The sequence below is a fragment of the Protopterus annectens genome, chromosome 12.part0 (assembly GCF_019279795.1).
Source record: "Protopterus annectens isolate FY-2018-M chromosome 12.part0, PAN1.0, whole genome shotgun sequence".
Classification (NCBI taxonomy): Eukaryota; Metazoa; Chordata; order Ceratodontiformes; family Protopteridae; genus Protopterus; species Protopterus annectens.
In genome coordinates this window covers 957,538,078-957,561,077 of record NC_056746.1, presented here as the reverse complement: position 1 = coordinate 957,561,077, position 23,000 = coordinate 957,538,078, and the positions used below count along the sequence as shown (strand labels likewise).

General features: G+C 39.8%; 1 protein-coding gene across 1 annotated transcript in view; it reads left to right on the top strand.

The window, feature by feature from the left end:
- SYCP2 (synaptonemal complex protein 2) overlaps positions 1 to 23,000 on the top strand; it is a 2,578,701-nt gene that overhangs the window by 1,961,683 nt on the left and 594,018 nt on the right. The window lies entirely within an intron of this gene.

Below are 23,000 nucleotides of genomic sequence, written 5' to 3'. Positions count from 1 at the left end.
CGCCAGCTGTAATTACTATAAGTTTCCTCACAGACTGGATCATCTCGTACAAGAGCAGTGGTGTTTGATACATCCCAACATCAATTAACTTCATCTGACTACCTGGATGATAAGGTCTTAACTCCTTTTAGGCAACTGTTGACTATAGGACGTGCAGCAGGTACTAATGGAGGCAAAAAAGCCTACTTCTAAAAAATCATACATTAGCAAATGGAAAAGGTTTTTTAGTTGGTGTCAACAACATAACCAGTACCCATTCTGTGTTAACTATTCTTTGGATTTACACTATATGTGTGATTTGCTATCCGATTTTCTCTCTTATTCCTTTATCAGTTTTCATATTTCGGCCATTTCATCATGTCTGCCCATGGATCCTCCTCTTTCAATGCAGTCTTGTGGCAAAATGTTTTGAAAGGGGTATTGTGCAAGAAGCCTTCAAATGGTGGCTCCTCTTTGGGATCTTAATTTTGTCTTGGAGAAGCTAACACATGCTCCATTTGATCCAGCTAACCTGGCTGACTTGTTCTTAACATGGAAAACAGTTTTATTGATTGCTGTGATCTCTGCAAGAAGACTATGAGTTGCACTCTCTTATGGTGAGTCACCCCTATCTCATTTTCCACAGGGACAGGGTTTCTTTGAGAACTAATCCTTCTTTTAATGCCTAAAGTGGTATTCGAGTTTTCTTTAAGGCAAACTATCCATCTCCAATTTTCTTTCCTAAACCTAAAAATGAGGGAGAAAGGATACTCCATACTTTGGATGTCCACAGACAACTCGGGTACTATCTCGACAGAACTCAATCAGAAGATCAATTGTTCATTTCTTATGAAGGTAAGAAGAAGGAATGACCTGTGTCAAAACAGACTATTTCTAAATGGTGGACTAAGCTCACCATAACAATTTTTTTCATATGGCAGGGTCAAGGCTCACTCAACTAGGGCTTTGGCTTCATCTATGGCTTTTTGGAAAGGGATATATTCTAGAAGTATTCTAGAAGCTGCTTCTTGATCCTGTGTACATACATTTACAAACCACTATGAACTTGATTCCTTCTCTAGGTACAGGCCAATCTTTGCTAGAACCATTCTCCAGAGTCTCCTGAATTGTACTTCTTCTGCTTCCCAAATGCAGTAAACTAGGGTAATCTACCCATATAGCTTAGGTTCCTGCAGCAGTGATCAATATATTGAACATAGTACAGTTGTGTAACTAAATTTACTATAACTGTGGATATTAGAATGATCATTGCTGCAGTAGCTTCTACCTCATTCTATCCCCCTTGTTTCTTAGTGTGGTGATCCTGCCAGTATTTTTGTGTTGTTCCTAGCACTCTCCTTTCAGGGCTCAGCCTCCCTCTCTCTGTTGGCAGGAAAGCACTGAATAGCTTAGTACCCAAACTTGTCTTTTAGTCAGCTCAGCCCAAGCTGCCTGACAGTTTGGGCAGGTGGAAGGTGCCCTGAAACTTTGGAAGTTGGCATTTGCAGGATATAACCTATATAGCTAAGGCTGCTGCAGCAGTGATCAATCAAACATCTACTGTTATGGTAAGTTTACTTACACAACTGAACTTTAAGTGGTTCAGATGCAGGATCCCATGCACCACACAATATGTCTATTAATTTCTTGCAGGAAATATCTCCTTTAATGTCTTCAGCCATCAGACTTTACTATTGGGCTGATGTTTCTTTGTCCCATTCTGACAACCATGGTTATCATGGAGGAGTCTGCATTACAGTGGGGGGTGGTATTGTCTGGAGCAGAATGGTTAGTGGTATGTTGAACTGCCAAAAGACCTATTTGTACATCAGCATACGAGAAAGGAAGGCCAGACAATGTGGCAGTGATGTGGTATATCAACAGGTCAGGAGGAACCAGATCCTACTTGCTCTCTCTCTCTGTCTGTCAAGAAACCATGAGAGTACAGGAATGAGCCATATCAACTTATGGTGCTTTCTAATGGGAATGCATATTCTGGGGCAAGCCAACTCTGTATTGAGAATTTGATCAGATATGTTCCAGTACCTCAAGAGTGGCCTCCAAATATGTGTACAGTGAACACAGTCATTTACCATTGAGAGAAGACTTGCTGTGACCTCTTTGCTTTACCATCAAGCACCAAATGCAGCAACTTATTTTTCCTAATTCCTTCTCAGGGTCCGGTAGCCATAGATGCTGAGGTCCTCTTGTGCCCCCCCCCCCCCCCCACTCATCTCTTCTATGCCTTCACTGCCTCTAATAATGAAATTTATACAGAAATCCAGGCTGTGTACAACCAAAATAATTCTTATAACTCCATTTTGTCTCCAACAGTTTTATTTCCCCTTACTTTGTCCTGATATAATAAGAAATTTTCTCTTTCTACTGCCTCATCTGAGGCTGTTATCACATCCATTTGGCAAACCATACCCAGAAATCCAGTCAAACAAAATACATGTTAATTCCACTTTTAGGAATTGCCAGGGACCTACATTACCAGAAAAATTTACCAAGACAAATGGTTCATATTTTCCTCATGGGCTATGCCACAAGGACTGCACCCCTTTACAGCCACAGTCTCTTCCATACTCCAGTTTTTAGTTGACCTGTTTGACAAGGGATCAGGCTTTCATACTATTAAAGTACATTTTGCTGTCATTTCTGATTACTGTCAAGAAATTAACCATTCTTCCTTAGCTTTTCATGCAAAACCTTTGCGAGAGGAATCTTCCTTTTCAGGCTACCTTACATATTTATTTATTTTTATTTATTTGCTTTTGTTTGCCAAGAAAGTCTTCTAGGACTAGTTACCAATTTTCAATTTAGGCCTGGAGAGAAAAGTTCCAAGAAATATCATTTGTACATAACAGTAGAAAGACCTGGTGCCAACCTCTGCCCCATTCAAACTGCAAGGAAAGTATCTTAAATTCCTTTCATGGAAGATTTGTTCTAGTTGCTATTGTTTCACCTTGAAGAATTTAAGAACTTCATTCGCTTTGGTCCAAGCCACTGTATCGTATTTTCCACAGTGACAAAGTGGTGCTTATGAATAATCCATCCTTTATGCCTGTGGTACCTCTGGAAATTAAACTGTCAGTCAGTTACCCTCCCAATATTTTTCCACAATAAATAAACACAGGGGGGATACAATCTGCATTCCTTGCATGTACACAGACAACTACAGTTTTATTTACATCAAGCCAAACATTTGAGGCAAGATGACCAACTTTCTCCTTTCCTTTGAACCTGTTCTATTCAAGCTTAGGGCACACTCAATAAGGTCAGTTGCAACCTGCACTGCCTTTTTCAAGAACTTATCTGTGGTTGATATATGTAATGCAATATTATAGTCTTTCTTGCACAGCTTTGCTAAACTCTACAAGTTGACCATTGGGTCTAGATCAAGGCAAATGAACCACCAACTTCAATTGCATTTTGTCATAAGACCACACTATTAATTTCTAAGGACTTCGTCCAGGTTATTATGACTAGGAAACAGGATCATATTGGTTACAAAAGTTATGCACTTAACCATAACGACAGATCCAGTTATCTGCTATTTGCATGTTGTAATAGATCTACCCATCTATCTTGCTCTTTGTTCTATCCCATTTGTCACATGTGCAGTGATTTGGAGGTGAACCACGAGGCTGTTAGGTTTTCCTGTTCTTCTTGAAATTCACATTCTACTTCATGTTAGTAGCGACCATGCTCAGTCTGAAGAAAAGAAGAATTGCGTTGTGGGACACGGGGAGGAGTTTGAGCTTCTACAAGAGTGAAATACTGCCAAAGACAGTACATTTGCAGTGATCAGTCCAAGCTGTTATAGCATGCATACAGAATTTCAACTGGATCTGTCATTATGATTCGCTCATAACTTTCATTTTTCAGTGATTCTTCACATGGAAGTGGTACTGAAGGGAAAATTTTATTTTATTTTGAGGGGAGAACAAGGAAAATTCTCATCATTTTGCTGACAGTATAAAAAATTAGAAGAGTGGCGTGCAGTACCTTTGCAGAAGAAACTCTTGCCCTGTCAGATAACCTCAGCAATGTACTTTTTTAACAGTGGTCCAGTCTAAACTATCTGCTCATGACTTGAGGTGTGATACCCTCAAGATAATGTGTCACATATAATAATTCTTTTGTTGAGACAATTAAACATTGCTATTTATGATATCTGTTCAAAAGAATTTCACTGGATCAATTGTTTCTTTTTATCACTTAACATACAGCAGTGATGTCATTAATTTTGTTACATTTGCCTTTTGTGGAATAATGAGATTGAATAAAATGTGACATCAGCTATGTTTGAAAGGTGACAAAAGGACATCAGTGCTGTTTGTTTCATTACTGATTAAGTATTAGGGAAGGATGATGAGTTGGTTTAGTATAGTAGAGAACATATAGATGTATATTGATTATGTATCTTTTTGCTCACTGTATACTTGGGTTCCTTTTATAACCCATACTTTCATACAGTTTGCTTTTGGTAGTATTGAATTTCACATATTCTTTTATTTTTATTTGAAATGTTTTTTTTTCTTTCTCAAAGTATATAAACATGTATCTTTATGTTGTGCATATATTTATATTGTATATCTTATATTGTTAGCAAGCAGTAAGCAGTGCACTGTTAAAGAGCCAAGAAAGCATATATCTCTACTCAAATTCAACTTTTGGGTCACTTAGATAAAAACAGAATAACAGTCCTTTGCTGAGGAGCCAAGAAAACTTGCATTTCTACTCAACTTCAACTTTTAAATTCTCTCTCAAAAATGAATTTCCCATGAGAACTCATTACACGGTCAATATTTTTATGATAACTGAAAGCCTTCCCACACTATAGCTGGGGCCACCCCCATATTCCCATTATTGCAAGTCCAAATTTCTAGCACAGACCTTGCTAAGCTTATTTCCTGCCAATCCCCCGATACTCAACTCTCAAAATAATTTTTGAAAATATAAAGTAATCAGCGAAGTGTATTACTGCAAGAGGAAGAATTGTATCCCTGTCCTTAGACTTCTGTGCTGTCAAAATACTGGTACCACCACTTCATCATTTGTTTAGAAACTGCTGCCTCAGCTTTCTCCTGAGTGTGATGTCTTCATAATTAGCTAATTGAAATATTAGTCTTTTTAAATTCTCTACTTTAGGAGTACACTTGTGTTTCCAGTTCTTCGTTATTAGTGTCTTAATAAATGGATTAAAGTCATCAGGTTGAGATTATAATTAGGCAAAGCAAAAAATATATTTCAGGACCAATCATGATTTATTTTCTCAACATTGTAACTTATACTTAGGAAATATTTTTCTTATAATTAAATAGATGCAGACAGTCCCAGAAAATATGTTTCTAGTCCACTTTGACTATAGCTCTACATCTCTAGCACTCATTGCTAGAGCATTATGGCACATTTTTTGGATTATGTCTGTGGTGTAAAACATTTGTATAAACATGCCCTTGCAAATATGCAGAATTTATGACACTAGGTGGAGCGGTTTCCGTTGTCGCCTCACAGCAAGAGGTTCTCCAGTTCGATTCTCGGCTGGAGCACCTTCTGTGTGGACTCTGCATGTCCACCCCACAGTTGAGTGATGTATAAAGACATGCAGGTAGGTGCGTGTGTGAATGGGTGTGCCTTCCTTGAAGGTTGGGCGTCAGGCTGGCAACTCGGCACCGTAAAAATCCACTGCTAGTCATTAGCAGACCGGAGTTCCACTGTGGCGACCCCTAACCAGAAAAAGCTGAAAGACAATTATTTTTATTTAGTGGCTGACCATCTAACACATCATCTCAGTATTTCCAACATTTCTTCTTGAGGGGCTTCTTTAATTCCATAAGTATGTTAAAGGCTTTGCCTATTAAACCAAATCAGTGGTCTGAGTGCCCAAGATAAAAACTGGTAAACCTGAAGTAAGGCAGACGCGGAGCTCATCAAAATGGACAACTGCTTTAATGGACAAGCACAAAAACAATGCACAGCAAGCTAAATCACAGCAGCACAGCACAGCAAATGAAATTACAAAGCACAAGCAACAGCACAATAACGCTGTAAAGTTAATCCACATACGTTTTCGTCACAATAACTTCATCAGATACCTAACCTCTCTTCCTTTGATGAATAAATAAACTAATCTAATTCAAATGAACCAATGAGTGAACAAATTCAATTGCACATGCAAAATGCATTAAAACAGGTGAACCTTAAAGGTGAATGAATCTAAAAGTTAAAACCAAAAGTATATATAATAAATAGATATAATAAATAGATATGTATATATATTTTGTTATATAAAATGCTTCAAACATAAACCTTAGTTAAGATTGCTGTGTTAAATATAAGTATTACCAGCACAAACCTGAAATGCTTCTAAAAATGTTTTTTTCAAAAGCAGAAGCTAAATTGAATACAAAATACAATGAAATATCACCATCTTGTGGAAATTAAATGAAATGCATGTTCATCTTGTTAAAAGATAAATACATATATTATTATTAAAATAAACCATAAAATGCTTGCATATATAATATATAAAATTATTTAAAAATATAAATATAATAATAACATACTATAATTTAGCTGATCTCAATTTCAGCACAGGTTTCAAGGATAACATTTCATTTAAACCAGGGGCAGAACTTGCATCAAGAATAATTTGCCAATATAGCTCCCTGTATTCCAACCGAGTCTCCCAAGGCCCTCCCCTGGGATCTCGTGGGACTACTTCTATGACAAAAAACTGAAATTTAGCTTTGCCACAGTTGTTTTGATGTTTAAACAGAGCATTATTATCTTTTCTTTTCCTTATCTCATATAAATGCTTGTAAATTCTCTGCCTCAATTTCCTCTCGGTCTTGCCAACGTAAAAAAGAGTCACAGATTTCACATGTAGCAATATAAATCACACCTGTGGTATTACAGTTGGCGAAACCTTAAGTAGTAATATACTTGTTCCTCTTTTTCAAAATAATAGAATCACCTTCCTTGATGTTAATGCAATATGGGCAACGCCCGCATTTTCGTGTCCCTTGTTTGTTATTGTTGTTAGTGGGGTTAAGGAAGTTTGTCCCTTCCAATTTATTCTTGATGTTACGTCCCTTCCTGTATACACATTTAAATGGATTTTCAAAGATATGATTTAAATCAGACAAACTAGCAAATTTTTTCCATTCTTTTCTATGAATACTTCTCACCAGATTACTCTCCCCGATTAAAAGTGGTAAACATGGCAGAATGAAAACCTTTTTCTAAAGTTGTGACATAATATTTTGTACTTCCAATGTAGGTAGGGGTACACTCAAAATTGGAGCAAATCTTCCTGTACTTCCTTCCTTAACCTCTACAATAACTGACGTTAGGAGATCTATTGGGTACCCCCTTGCTCCAAACATACTCTTAATAAATTTGCATTCATTATTAAAATCCAGATCGTCTGATGTCATCCTGCTGGCTCTCACCAACTGACCTTTAACTATTGCTCTTTTTTGAAAATGTGGGTGAGAGCTTGTATGATGCAAGTAAGCATTAGAAAACGTATCTTTTCTAAAAATTATTGATTTAAAACCTTCCCCCATTTTCTGTATATTTACATCTAAAAAACACAATTCAACTTCATCTACTTTATAGGTGAATTTTAAAAAATTAGTTGTATTTGAAATATAATCAAAAAATTCCATGAATCTTTCCAGGGTATTGTTCCAAAAAAGACAAACATCATCCAGGAAGCACCCATAGTAGTTCCAGTATTGTTTAAAATTAGAATTGTGAACACATTTTTCTTCCCAATACAATAAAATGATGTTGGCATATGTAGACGCACAATGGGCACCCATAGCTACGCCTTTAGATTGTCTAAAATATTCCCCTTGGAAGAATATAAAATTATTGTTTAAAATCAATTCCATTAAAACAAGGCATGTACGAAATACCTTAAAAGAAATATTAATGTGAGAGTGTTCAATCTCGCCTTTGTTCTTACACATGGGTTCGGAGCCGATCCTCGGCTCCGTGCCGGCCGACTGCAAGCTCTGCATCGAGAAGAAGCTCGAGGACATCTAATACCCACAATCCCCCTCTGCCTTTACCTCAGATCTAGTTTGCCGCTGCTGCATACGCATCGCTGGGGACTAGCTCGAGGCTTTTACAGATAAGAATTTATCTTTCTGTTTAAACTTTTCAAAAAAATTACTTTAAATATAGTCAATGAATAGTTAGAGTAGGTGTGTGAGTGGACTTTGATATCTCGGTTCCTTAGATTAGTTACTTAGTTTAACTAAAGGGTACAGAGTTTTTCGGGGCCTACCACCCCTACTTGAATAACTTTGACTAAGTATTTGTTGTAGTCTGCTTTATTACAGGAATTGACACTTATTACCGGATTTGACTGTTTTTCATTGGAAGTGACTTTTACTTACTGGACTGTCTTTCTTTCTTGTTATTATGTCAGAAAAATTAAAATCTGGCTTCAAACGTTGTCAGTGTGGCCAAAAGATGTCGGTCACAGACAACCACAGTTCCTGTGTCTACTGTCTTGGCCCTCTCCACTTACAAGAGGACTGCTCTATTTGTCACTCTTTAGTGGGAGGGTCATGACAGATAGGCGAGGAAACTGATGGACAGAGGATTGCTGAAACCCTCTTTCCAGGAGGCTCTGGATGCTTCAGACCAGGCATCCAAGTCTTCGAAGGGGTCGAAGGCGCCGGAGCCAAAGTCATCGGCTCCGAGCTCTTCGGGTCTAGTTAGATCACCGGTTCCACAGACTTCGGGGCCGAGTGTTCAACTGTTGGCAGTTTCCGAGCCTCGAGTCTTGGAACCGGTGACGGAGCTCCCTCCACCGACTCTGCTGAGGTCGGCTCCGTCTTCGATCCCTTCGACTCGGTCTTCTAGACCCCTTTCCGACACCGATGTGGACCGTGTGGTGCAGAAACTGATGGAGCATACGGCCCTATCCAAGCTTATCTCGGTCTCCTCTCAGTTGATGTCGAGACTTGAAGGCCTACCACTATCTCCACCTGTTCCTCCTCCGAGACCTATCCAGTCTTCGGAGCCGGAAGAAGCTGACCTGATGATTGTGGAGCCCTCGGTGCCAGAACCGTCTTTTTCTCGGTCGGCACCGTTCACCTCGACTCCATCCGATCTGGTACCGGAGTCTCGGGGCCGAAGATCCGTCCTTGGTTCCGGGACCGAGAGTCGGACCGATGTTTCGGTTCTGACGCTCCCTCTCGGGGCCTCGGCACGGATCGATTCGGTTCCGTCCTCGGGGTCAGTGCCTTTGGCTCCTGTTTCGGGGATTCTTTCCATTTCTTCGGAACCGGGAGATACCTCGACTCGGGACCCGGGGGCCTTCGACCTCATGAGGAAGGTGTTGTCTACCCAGACAACCACATCAGCAGGTACAGCTTCTCCTCCCCACAAAGGACCGTTATCTTCCTCTGCACCCACGGCCACGTCCAAGCGTCGGGCACCAGTGTCTCAGCCACCCCTGGAGGGTGCCCCCTCTTCCTCGGAGGCTTCTTTGGATGCTCCCCACGAAGAAGTTCCTAGGAAAAGACTGTGTAAGAGGAGACACTTGGATTCTCCACAAGAATCCTTGACATCTGATACTGACTTAGATGAGTCAGAAGGGTCCCCTAAGTCACCTTCAGAGGATGTCTCTTTTTCTGACATCTTGGAGATCCTTAAACAGAGAGGTGACTGGCAAGCCCTCCCCCCTTCTGAGGATGAGTCAGTTTTGCTGAAGGCATTTGGTGCCCGTCCTTCCTCCTCCTGGGTCACTCCGCCCTTTGATGAGTTAATGGAATTGATTGCTCGAAGGGCGTGGGAGACTCCTGACACAGTGGAACCAGTCCCTAGGAAGCCAAATAAGTACATCACGGCACCACAGGACAAAGCTTACCTCACCAAAGGAGTTCCAGTAGATGCCATGGTGGTGGCAGCGGCCACGAAAAAGGAGATGTCGGAGTCTTCCTCATCTGTCCATCCGCCTAACAAAGACTCTAGGACCATGGACAGATACGGGAAGCGCATTTTCAGTTCAGCGGCTTTCTATGCGTTCCCTGAACTATTTGACTCATTTTACACATTTACAGAGGGATCTAGTCAAAGAGTTGGGAGATACCCTCCAGGGTGCTACAGATGCCGCTGTCTCAGAGAAAGTTACAGCGCATCTCAACACCCTTACGTCCATTGTGAACTCGTCCATGAGGCTGATATCCTATGCAGCCAAGGATCGAGTAGGGCAGCGCTTCAGCGATTGCTCTTCGTAGGCAATCCTGGATGCGCTTATGTTCATTTGCGAAGCCTTCAAGTCTTCCTTTACTAACGCCCCATTTGACGGAGCCACACTTTTTGGCCCTAAAGTAAAGGAGACCCTTACCCGGTGTGAACAGGAGGGAAAGACTCTGTCTGCTGTCGGAGTCCGTTTTTCCACCCTTCCAGACCGTACCCCAAAGGGCAACGTGGTGGGAAAATGTGGTTGCGAAAACCCCAAGGATCTTTCCCAAACACACAGGGTGATGCCCCCTCTAGAGGCAGAGGGGGCAGAGGTGGAAGACGCCGCTCTGGCGGCAGAGGGGTCCGCAAAACCAAGGTGACAGGGATAACCTCCTGGCAAACCTTTTCAGCACTCCTGAGAGGAGGCCCGACTGTCCTGCTCTGGAGGCAGTCGGGGTCGCTTAGCTTTATACCCTCAGGCCTGGCTAAACCTTTCCTCAGACAATTGGGTAAAAAGCGTTGTTACCAGAGGTTACAAAATCCCATTTCTATCCACCCCCATTCCAAAAAGAAAGCTCCCAGATGTACCACCCCATCTGCGAGAGCCAGCAGCTACAGAAATTTCAAAGCTGCTAGAAAAAAGTCATCCAACCAGTCCCAGCGGACCAAATAGGATTCGGAACTTACTCAAGGTTCTTTTTAGTTCCAAAGAAAACAGGGGACTGGAGGCCAATTCTGGACCTAAGCCATCTCAACACCTTTGTCAAGAAGGAAAAGTTCCGAATGGTCACGCTTCAATCGATCCTTCCATTCTTACAGAAGGACGACTGGATGTGCTCAATAGATCTGAAGGACGCATACTACCACATCAAAATGGCCAGGGCGTCCAGGGATCATTTGCGCTTCCGGCTAGTAGCCAGTCACTATCAGTTTCGAGCCCTGCCCTTTGGCCTGACCACAGCCCCCAGGGTCTTCACCAAATGCATGGCAGTGGTAGCGTCTCATCTGAGGCGCATAGGATTCCAGGTGTTTCCGTATCTGGACAACTGGCTCCTGTCTGCCACCACCAGGCGTCAACTGATACAAGCCAGGGATTACACCCTACAACTTTGTACACACCTTGGCATTTCAGTAAATTTCGAAAAATCGTTGCTACAGCCATCACAGCATATCTTATTCATAGGAGCGGAATTAGATACGCGTCAGTTAGTTCTAAAACTTCCTACAGAAAGGATAGTAGCACTTCAATTCAACATTTCCCTTCTTCTGTCGTCCAGAAAATCCCCAGCAAAAATTGTTCTGAAAGTTTTGGGTCTCATGGCAGCTTCTCTCATTGCGATACCATTGGGAAGACTGCACATGAGAGTACTACAATGGCTTCTATTTGCACAATGGTCATTCCAACAACTTCCACTGACTCACGAAATATTGATAACGAAAACATGCAAATCACACCTAAGGTGGTGGTTACAGACTTGCAACCTATCCGGCGGAAGACCATTTGTGCTACCCACACCATCAGCGACGATAACCACGGACGCTTCCCTGATAGGGTGGGGGGGCATCTTTCAGGGACAGACAGTCCAAGGCGAATGGACCAATCTGGAGTACAATCTGCACATCAATGTTCTGGAGTTGAGGGCAGTGTTTTTAGCGTTGCAACACTTTGCTCCCCTTCTTCCTCCAGGGACCATTGCAGTTCAGACAGACAACATGTCCGTAGTCTGGTACATAAACAAGCAAGGGGGAACCAGGTCTTACCAACTATGCAGACAGGCCATGAGAATTTGGCAATGGGCAGAGTCCACCAGTCGCTTTCTGATCGCAACGCACATCCCGGGGTCATCCAACGTCATAGCCGACAGGCTGAGCAGAGCAATACTATTGCCTCACGAGTGGTCCCTCAAACAGTCAGTTGCGGGAAGGATTTTTCGCAAATGGGGCCAGCCTACCTGCGATCTGTTTGCGTCTCCAATGAACGCCAAATGCAGGAGCTACTTTGCCCTATTACCCCCTCCAGGGGAAGTCCCCAGGGACGCGCTGGTGCACGATTGGCCCCCGGGTCTCCTATATGCTTTTCCTCCATTTCCCCTGATTGCAAAGTTTCTACAGAAAGCAAACAACCTTCAGAGGACTATAATTCTCATTGCTCCGTTCTGGCCTTGTCAAATTTGGTTCCCCTTTCTATTGCATCACCGCATTCGGGGACCTTGGATGCTGGACCCAGAGCCAGATCTACTGACTCACTCGTCAGGAGTTCCTCACCCATCCCTGGAATCTCTCCATCTAGCAGCTTGGCTGCTCCGCTTCCCTTTCTAGCCAGGTCAATTCCCCTTACATCGGCGGTTCAAGATATTTTGGTAGCTTCTCATAAAGTTTCCACTACAAAGACTTACACCAGTAAGTGGAAACGGTTTGTCTTCTGGGCGGAGTCACATCAGTTGGACCCTGTTACAGCTCCGTTGAATAAGATTTTAGAATTTTTGACTGAATTATTTCAGGAAGGAGTTTCCCGCTACCTTAAGAGTACAGTTAGCTGCCATTTCTAACTATCATGTAGAGGAAAGTGGTGCACCTATTATGGCTCACAGACTTTGTAAAGCCTTTTAAAGGGTTCCTTTCATATCAGACCACCAGTCAGATGTCCGACATCACCGTGGAATTTAAATTTATTACTCTCTAAATTGATGTTACCACCCTTTGAACCAGCTTCAAGTTGCACTTTGAAATTTTTGTCATGGAAAACATTGTTTCTAGTGGCTATTACATCTGCTAGACGGGTGTCTGAGCTGCAGGCCCTTTCGGTCAAACATCCTTATTTAATTTTTCATTCTGACAGAGTATCCCTACGCACTAATCCATCCTTTCTTCCCAAAGTTTGTTCTACTAATAATATTAATCAATCCATCGAATTACCCACCTTCTTTAAAGACCACTCTAATAAATTAGAGTATATGTTGCACAAACTAGACGTCCATAGACAACTCAGATTTTATTTGGATAGAACAAAAGGTCACAGGAAATCTGATCAACTATTTGTAGCTTTTGCTGACAGCAGAAAGGGTCTTGCAGTCACGAAACGAACTCTTTCGAAGTGGCTAACTGACTGTATCATTTATGTTTATGAAGCTTCTGATCAAACATTATCAGCAAAACCCAGAGGACATTCTACCAGATCAATTTCTACATCTTTGGCTCACGCAGCTCGCTTACCTTTAGACACTATTTGTGCGGCTGCTACTTGGGCTAAACCACATACATTTATATCTCATTACAAAGTGGACAGGGTTTCTAGGGATAGGGCAACCTTTGGTTCCACTGTGCTCAAGAACGTTCTCCCTTGAGTTCCTCAGGATCATGGAGCTAGGGACGCTACCCATGTGTAAGAACAAAGGCGAGATTGAACACTCTCACATAAAGAAGTTATGTCCTTACCATAACGTTCCATGTGGAGTGTTCATCTCGCCTTGGTTATTACACTCCCACCCTTCCCACCCTTAGGAAGAACGTTCGATTTGGTGCCTGGTCTTGAGTATTCTCCTTCTGCTGTTGCAGTATTACTGTTACTATCATACGCTGGGTATGTTTGTATATATGTATTTTATGTATATAGTTGGCATGTGTGCGTGCTTTATGTCTGGTTTGCTTGCAAACTAGATCTGAGGTAAAGGCAGAGGGGGATTGTGGGTATTAGATGTCCTCGAGCTTCTTCTCGATGCAGAGCTTGCAGTCGGCCGGCACGGAGCCGAGGATCGGCTCCGAACCCATGTGTAATAACCAAGGCGAGATGAACACTCCACATGGAACGTTATGGTAAGGACATAACTTCTTTTTCTTGCTTCCCAAAAACTCTTCAAACCAAACTAATCCTATCTTGTGAGGAATACATGTAAAAAGGTCCACAACATCCAAAGTGATAAAACTAGAGGTGTCAACCTGATTAGAATTATTAATATGCCTTAAAAAATCCCAAGAATCCTTTAACACATTAGGATGTTCCATTGCCACGTTCTTGAGATGTACATCTACATATTTTGCCAGTGGAGCAGTAATAGAACCCTCCACAGATTCAGTAGGTCTGAGAGGAGGATCATCAGGATTTTTGTGGACCTTTGGTATACCAAAACATACAAGGCACTTTGGGTTGTTCAACATGTAAATAATTATATGTTTCCAGATCCATAAGCCCCTCTAAAACTAAATCATTGAAACAGAGGGAAAGTTTTTTATAAGCAATATGAATTTCATTCATAGACACACTCTCATAGGTATATTGGTCATTTAACAAATCAAACATTTTTGCCTCATAATTAATATGATCCATAAAAACCACCCCACCTCCCTTATCAGGCTTCATGATGCTAAGATTTTTATTCTCTCTACATAAACTGAGTGTATGCATTTCTTCCATAGAAAGGTTTGGACTAGCCTTGTTATACCTAAGTTTATCTCTTAGCTCCTTTTCAACCAAAACCTCAAAATTCCTAAGCTGGGGGTGAATGGGTGGATTGAACATACTCTTCTTTGTTAAAACAGTGGTATTTTTTCTTATATTACCATTAAAAAATACCTCTAAATTTTTCTGCCTAATAAAAAGTTTAAAATCCACTAATAACTTTGCCATATTGGCCTTAATGTTAGGAATAAAAGTAAAACCTTTAGTAAATAAGTTGAAATGACCCTTAGTAATGGGAGTAAGGGTATAATTAAAAATGTGAAAACCATTGTAACTAAACATAACTTTATTAATCATTATTTCATCTGAAGGAATTACCTCCATGGTACCTTTCAACCCCTCTGGTTCTGATAACAGTACCTGTAGTCTACTGGGTCCTTGTTCTTGAATCTCTCTGATCTCCTTGGGGAGGGAAACTCTAAAGGGTCATGTATGTCATAACTATTAAACTGAGTTTCAGCTGGTAAATTGTCATACCCTATGTCTCTTTCACCTCTATACTCATGTGGTTTGTTGTGAAAATTACCCCATGTATTCTTTGGATCAGTACTCCCTTTACTAAGGGTCATTTCAACTTATTTACTAAAGGTTTTACTTTTATTCCTAACGTTAAGGCCAATATAGCGCAGTTATCAGTGGATTTTAAACTTTTTATTGGGCAGAAAAATTTAGAGGTATTTTTTAATGGTAATATAAGAAAAAAATACCACTGTTTTAACAAAGAGGATACGTTCAATCCAACCCTTCACCCTCAGCTTAGGAATTTTGAGGTTTTGGTTGAAATGGAGCTAAGAGATAAACTTAAGTACAACAAGGTTAGTCCAAACCTTTCTACGGAAGAAATGTATACACTCAGTTTATGTAGAGAGAATAAAAATCTTAGAATCATGAAGCCTGATAAGGGAGGTGGGGTGGTTTTTATGGATCATATTAATTATGAGGGAAAAATGTTTGATTTGTTAAATGACCAATATACCTATGAGAGAGTGTCTATGAATGAAATTCATATTGCTTATAAAAAACTTTCCCTCTGTTTGAATTATTTAGTTTTAGAGGGGCTTATGGATCTGGAAACATATATTTATTTACATGTTGAACAACCCAAAGTGCCTTGTATTTTTGGTATACCAAAGGTCCACAAAAATCCTGATGACCCTCCTTTCAGACCTATTGTATCTGTGGAGGGTTCTATTACTGCTCCACTGGCAAAATATGTTGATGTACATCTCAAGAATGTGGTGATGGAACATCCCTATGTGTTAAAGGAGTCTTGAGATTTTTTTAAGGCATATTAATAATTCTAATCAGGTTGACACCTCCAGTTTTATCACTTTGGATGTTGTGGACCTTTTTACGTGTATTCCTCACGAGATAGATTTAGTTTGGTTTGAAGAGTTTTTGGGAAGCAAGAATAATATTTCCTTTAAGGTATTTCCTACATGCCTTGTTTTAATGGAATTGATTTTAAACAACAATTTCATATTCTTCAAAGGAGAATATTTTAGACAATCTAAAGGCATAGCTATGGGTGCCCATTGTGCACCTACACATGCCAACATCATTTTATTGTATTGGAAAGAACAATTTATTTACAATTCTAATTTTAAACAATACTGGAACTGCTATGGGTGCTTCCTGGAAGACGTTTGTCTTTTTTGGAACAATACCCTGGAAAAATTCATGGAATTTTTTGATTATATTTCAAATACAACAAACTTTTAAAATTCACCTATAAAGTAGATGAAGTTGAATTGTGTTTTTGATGTAAATATACAGAGAATGGGGGAAAGTTTTAAATAAAAAATTTTTAGAAAAGATACGTTTTCTAATGTTACTTGCATTATACAAGCCCTCACCCACATTTTCAAAAAAGAGCAATAGTTAAAGGTCAGTTGGTAAGAGCCAGTAGAATGATGTCAGACGATCTGGATTTTAATACTGAATGTGAATTTATTAAGAGTATGTTTGGAACAAGGGGGTACCCAACAGATCTCCTAACGTCAGTTATTGTAGAGGTTAAGGAAGGAAGAACCGGAAGATTTACTCCAATTTTGGGTGTACCCCTACCTACATTGGAAGTACAAAATATTGAGGCAAACACTGCTATTGCCACAACTTTAGAAAAAAGTTTTCATTCTGCCATGTTTACCACTTTTGACGGGGAGAGTAATCTGGTGAGAAGTATTCTTAGTAAAGAATGAAAAAAATTGCTAGTTTGTCTGATTTAAATCATATCTTTGAAAATCCATTTAAATGTGTATATAGGAAGGGACTTAACATCAAGAATATATTGGAAGGGACAAACTTCCTTTACCCCACTAACAACAATAACAAAAAAGGGACACAAAAATATGGGTGTTGCCCATATTGCATTAACATCAAGGAAGGTGATTCTATTCTATTGAAAAAGAGGAACAAGTATATTACTAGTCAAGGTTTTGCCAACTGTAATACCACAGGAGTGATTTATATTACTACATGTGAAATCTGTGACACTTTTTACGTTGGCAAGACCGAGAGGAAATTGAGGCAGAGAATTTACAAGCATTTATATGAGATAAGGAAAAGAAAAGATAATAATGCTCTGTTTAAACATCAGAATAACTGTGGCAAAGCTAAATTTCAGTTTTTTGTCATAGAAGTAGTCCCACGAGATCCCAGGGGAGGGCCTTGGGAGACTCGGTTGGAATATAGGGAGCTATATTGGCAAATTATTCTTGATGCAAGTTCTGCCCCTGGTTTAAATGAAATGTTATCCTTGAAACCTGTGCTGAAATTGAGATCAGCTAAATTATAGTATGCCATTATTATAATATTTATATTTCTATTTTTAAATAATTTTATATATTATATATGCAAGCATTTTATGGTTTATTTTAATAATAATATATGTATTTATCTTTTAACAAGATGAACATGCATTTAATTTAATTTCCACAAGATGGTGCTATTTCATTGTATTTTGGATTTAATTTAGCTTCTGCTTTTGAAAAAAAAACATTTTTAGAAGCATTTCAGGTTTTTGCTGGTAATACTTATATTTAACAAAGCAATTTTAACTAAGGTTTATGTTTGAAGCATTTTATATAACAAAATATATGTACATATCTATTTATTATATATACTTTTGGTTTTAACTTTTAGATTCATTCATCTTTAAGGTTCATGCGTTTTATTGCATTTTGCATGTGTAATTGAATTTGTTCACTCATTGGTTCATTTGAATTAGATTAGTTTATTTATTCATCAAAGGAAGAGAGGTTAGGTATCTGGTGATGTTATTGTGACAAAAACATATGCGGATTAACTTTACAGCGTTATTGTGCTTTTGCTTGTGCTTTGCAATTTCGTTTGCTGTGCTGTGCTGCTGTGATTTAGCTTGCTGTGGATTGTTTTTGTGCTTGTTCATTAAAGCAGTTGTCCGTTTTGCTGAGCTCCGCGTGTGCCTTACAGGTTTACCTTTGCCTATCAAACCTTACACAATGTTTTGTGTTTCCCTCAAACCTATTATCTAATTAACAAGATTAGGTACAATATAATTTGCATTCCTCTATCCTGATCTTTCTGGCTTTGGTGATTAATGCTAGTACCACCATTTTTTTCTTGCCTGAATAACATACTTTTCACAAAGTTTATCACATTTTATACTGCACTCACCCTTCCCTGAGTTGTGCCAGTATTCTAGGACAGTTTCAGTTTTCCCCATTTCCAAAACAGTTTTCCCCTTTCTGTCCATTTTAGTCCTGTCATTAGGCATTATATATATGTATATTGCCTAGTTTTCATAGTACCCTTTGTAAAACAACTTGTAAATTGGGAGGTTAAGTTTCTCATCAAAAAATAATCTACTGTTAGAGATCCCTCTGACTGTCCTATCATACAAAGGATTAAAGACTTCAGCCCTACTTAAAGTTTCAAGCAGCAACTTTTTTATTAAGAGTCATAAGGCATTACTAAACATAAAAGCACATCCTCAGCTGAATCACTTGACAATAGACTTCAGTAACTGTCACCGTCATCACTCCCATACAGTTAGGTATTGTCTCCTAGCTATTCAAGGTTATCTGCCTGCCCAAATAAACAATTCCACTCATTTGTTTGACATTATCATGAAATAGTTTGGTAAAGGGGCTAAAAGTGCCTGACCTATATATCTGAGATGAGGGAGGATAAACGTATTCAAAGCAGTGGTCAGAAAGTCCTTTTACTTAGCACAGATGATAGCCAAGCATATCATCCATATCCAAAGAAGTTATTGTCCTATTATATTCATCACTGATTAGGCCAATTATTAAATATAATAACCCCTTTGGGATATACCTCTTCAGGCATATCATACAACTAGTATGATCCTAAAGGTTCCTAGGTGAGAAGATCACTATCCTAAAATCTCTAAGCTATCAAAAAAACATGGAAGCACTGTTCCTTTATTCAATATTCAATAGGCTTCTAAGGAGATATATATACCTTGACTTCTGAGCTATTAGGGACTCATTGGTGCTGGATCTTTTGGATCTTCAAACATTGAATAGTCCCACAAGTACCACAACAAAGTAACTAAATCTTCACGAGCAGATAAATAAAGCAAAGTGGAGGTAGGTTCATTAAATAACAACTTCCACCCCCCCCTGCAAATTAAGCTCTGTGATACATCGTGGTACATAGGATCATAGGCTATTACTAGGCTAATGACCCACTGGGGCCTTTCTAAGCCTAACCATGCTTCCCAACTACGAGAGTCAAACCCTCTACTTTGTGTCTGTAAGGCAAAAAGCGTAGCCATTATGTCAACCCACAAGGCCACATTATCTTTCTTCAAATGGAAACTGGATGATGGGATGAGTATTCACAATCTCAAGATTGGCTTGACTGGCCTGGCCCTCCTTGATAGAGGTAGTTCAGTATGAGGGTTTGATTCTCACCCTTGGGAAGCATGGATAGGCTTAAAAAGGCCACTGTGGAATTGTTAGGCAGTTTGGTATTGTATAAATGGTTTAAAGACTCATTTGCTTTGCATTCTGTATGATCCTATAAATCTTTGACACTTGTACCGTTTGATCTAATTCCAAATTTAGAAGCTTCCAGCCCTGGAAAAATATGTCTACTTTTTTAGCTAACAACTAATAGGATAAGCCAACTGACACTAGTACTGAGTTATTCGACCATACCCCAGGTTATTTTAATTTATTATCTTTCAAAAGAAAATTATAATTAATACCTCTACAAATGAGTTTAAATTTAGAGTGATAAATTATTACAGACATTGCCAACATCCTAGCTGACAGGTTCAGCACAAACTCCCCCCCCTCCCCACCAAAAGGGCAAATATCTATCCCAGCAGAGTGCTGCCCCCCTGACATCTCAGATGCTCAGGTAAGAGCCACCCTCTCCAAAGCAAAAAACACAGCATCAATGGAACCAGATTTATTTATTTATTTATTTATTTATTTATTTATTTATTTATTTATTTGCAGTTGGTTTACCAGGATAGTCCATTGGGCCAAAAGAACCCGTTTTCAATGGAGTCCTGGGGAGAAAAGCTCCAATACAGACAAAAACAGGTACATGCAAAAATTACAATAATACTTATACAGAGTAAAAGATAAAACGTTTAACACATTTAGGCTCAAAAATTCAAGAAGCATTCAAAACAATATAATCTGATGTGGATTAAATGTCAGGGGAATAAGTTAAAAGAGTAATGTTTTATGCATTCAAAGAAGTTGTTCAGAAGAAAACATAGACTTGCATTACAGGGTAGGTATTATGAGGGAACATAAGCTTAGATAGGAAGAGTTATGTATCATATATGGGAAGAAGAATGGGATAACATAGAATTATGAGGGGAGGGAGCAAGAACAATCCCATTGGGATCTTAGATATGCATGAAGAGATTTTTTGAACATGTACTGGTTAGAGGTGGTACGAATGGATGGTGGAAGTGAGTTCCAGAGACGAGCAAGATTAAAAGATAATAGGTGTTTACCTGGGGATGAGATGGTTTATGTACTTGTAGTAGGTTTTGATTGTTAGACCTTAAGACTCTGTTAGGTAGGTGCATTTTGAAGGCGGAAGACAGGGAGGGACAGAGAGAGGGGCTAAGGATGAGCTTGTGAGCGAAAGTCAGCTGTATATATATGAGTTGATTAGGTAATTCGAGCCAGTTTAGTTTATGGAGAGAGGGACAGTGATGAGTAGTGGACCTATGGCTGTTGGCGAATTTGGCAATTTTGTTATAGCAGGAGGAAAGCTGTTTTTTTAGAGAAGTCTGAAGATTGGTCAATAATGGAGCCCCATAGAGAAGGGAGGGGATGAGAAAAGAGGAAGCGAGTGTGATTTTGGAAGAGCTTGTAAGGTATTGATTCTGATGGTATAGCATACCTAGTTTTTGATGGTTTTTTTTTTAATATTTAGTTGAAGATGGGAGTTGTAACTAAGCCGATTGTCAATCTGTACACCAAGTAGCTTAGTTTCGGACACTAGTTCAAGGGGTGAGTTATTTTGGCTGGTAATTGAGAATGAGTTCATGTCGAAGGAAGTGGATTTTGAGGGGGTGAATACCATAAGTTTTGTTTTGGAGGCATTGAGTGCTAAGTGATTTGATTTCATCCAATGTTCAGTAATTGAAAAAGCTTCCTGAGTAAGTTTTTGGAGCAGAGAGGGGGAGGTGGCAGAGCAGATGATGGTTGAATCATCTGCATATTGGATGATGTTTGCAAATGGGATAGATTTGTGATAATCATTGATAAATATATTAAAGAGGAGGGGACAAAGAATAGATCCTTGAGGAACTCCAGTAAGGGTACTAAGGAATGGGGAAGTGGCCTTTTTCCATATTACAGCTTGGTATCTATTTGATAGATAGCTGGAGAACCAGTTTATGGTAGAGGGAGAGAGGTTAAGTTTTGACAGTTTGGTTAAGAGCAAGTTATGTGAAATGGTGTCGAAGGCTTTGGAGAGGTCAAGTAGTAAGGTGGAGACAATGTGACCGGAATCACGTGCTGTGTTAACAGTCTCAAGAAAGGACAACAGGGCTGTCATAGTGCTATGATTTGGCCTGAATCCGTGTTGTGTAGGGGTTAGCAGGTTGTTATCTAAGAGATGTGGCAGAAGTTGAAGGTGTATACACTTTTCTAGAAGTTTAGAAATGGGGGACAGAATAGCAATGGGACGAAAGTTACTGATGTTGCAATTGTTGCCTCCTTTATGTAGGGGGATTATGAATGCTTGCTTCCACAACTGGGGTACAATGCATTCATGGATGGAACGATTGATTAAGATGCTAATAGGATAAGCAATTGCAGCTGCTATACGTAGGAAGTAGGAGGGAATGTTGTCAGGGGCATTAGTACATGGCTTCAGTTTCTGAAGGAGTTTCTTTATAGTGGCAGTGGGTATAGGTTTTAGTGAAAATAGAGAAGGATGGAGAGAGGGAGAATTAGAGGGGGGTACAGGTGGAGGGGGAGTTTGAATAGTGGTTAAGGTGGAAGATAGGCAGAGTGAAGTAGAATTGGGGATAGGGTTATTTGCAGTAGAGGGAAGGGGTGTCTTAGAAGGTGAGGTGGGGCCTGTAAAGGAGGAGGTGAGTTTGTTAATGGAGTCGATAAAAAAGGAGTTGAACTGTGTAGCTAAATCCAAGTCTGGGATATTTGGGTCTGGGGTTGGGGTATGAGGTTTGCTAGGGTTAAGAAGGGTGGAGATCCCTTCCAGAATCTCTGGGGTTAGTTTGGTTATTGTTTTGGAGTGAGAAGAAGTATTGTTGTTTATCAGAGATAATTAGCTTTTAACTTTATTTCGAAGGGTTTTATATGCAATATGTTGTTCTGGGGTCTTATTTCTCAGGTAGAGTCCCCAGGCTTTGTCTCTAAGGTGCATAGCTGATAATGTGGTTTTGGTTAGCCAGGGGGCAGATTTTATTTTTATTCTTTTTGTTCTTAGTGGGGCTTGGCAATCAAGTATTCCTAAGAAGGTGGAGTTAAAGTGGGCAACTGCTTCTTCTAAGGGCAGTGTCTTTAGATTGTTCCAATTAACTGCTTTTAGAGAATCTATGAAGATTGATGGGTTGAAGCTTTTGTTATTGCGGGTAGTGATGTAGTTGTGGGTGCAATTGGAGATGCAGGGGAGTCGGTGAGTGAAAGTAGGCAGATGATCACTAAGAGGGTCAGGTAGTGTACCGCTATCAGAAAAGTAATGGGGGTGTGACACTAGAATCCAGTCAAGGATGGTGCCACTGGAGGGGTCCTTTGATGGGTGGGTTATGGTGTTGATTAGCTGGGAAAAGTTATAAAGATTGATGTTAAGATGGTTGGTTGGAGACTGGATGGAGGTCCAATTAATGTTTACATCT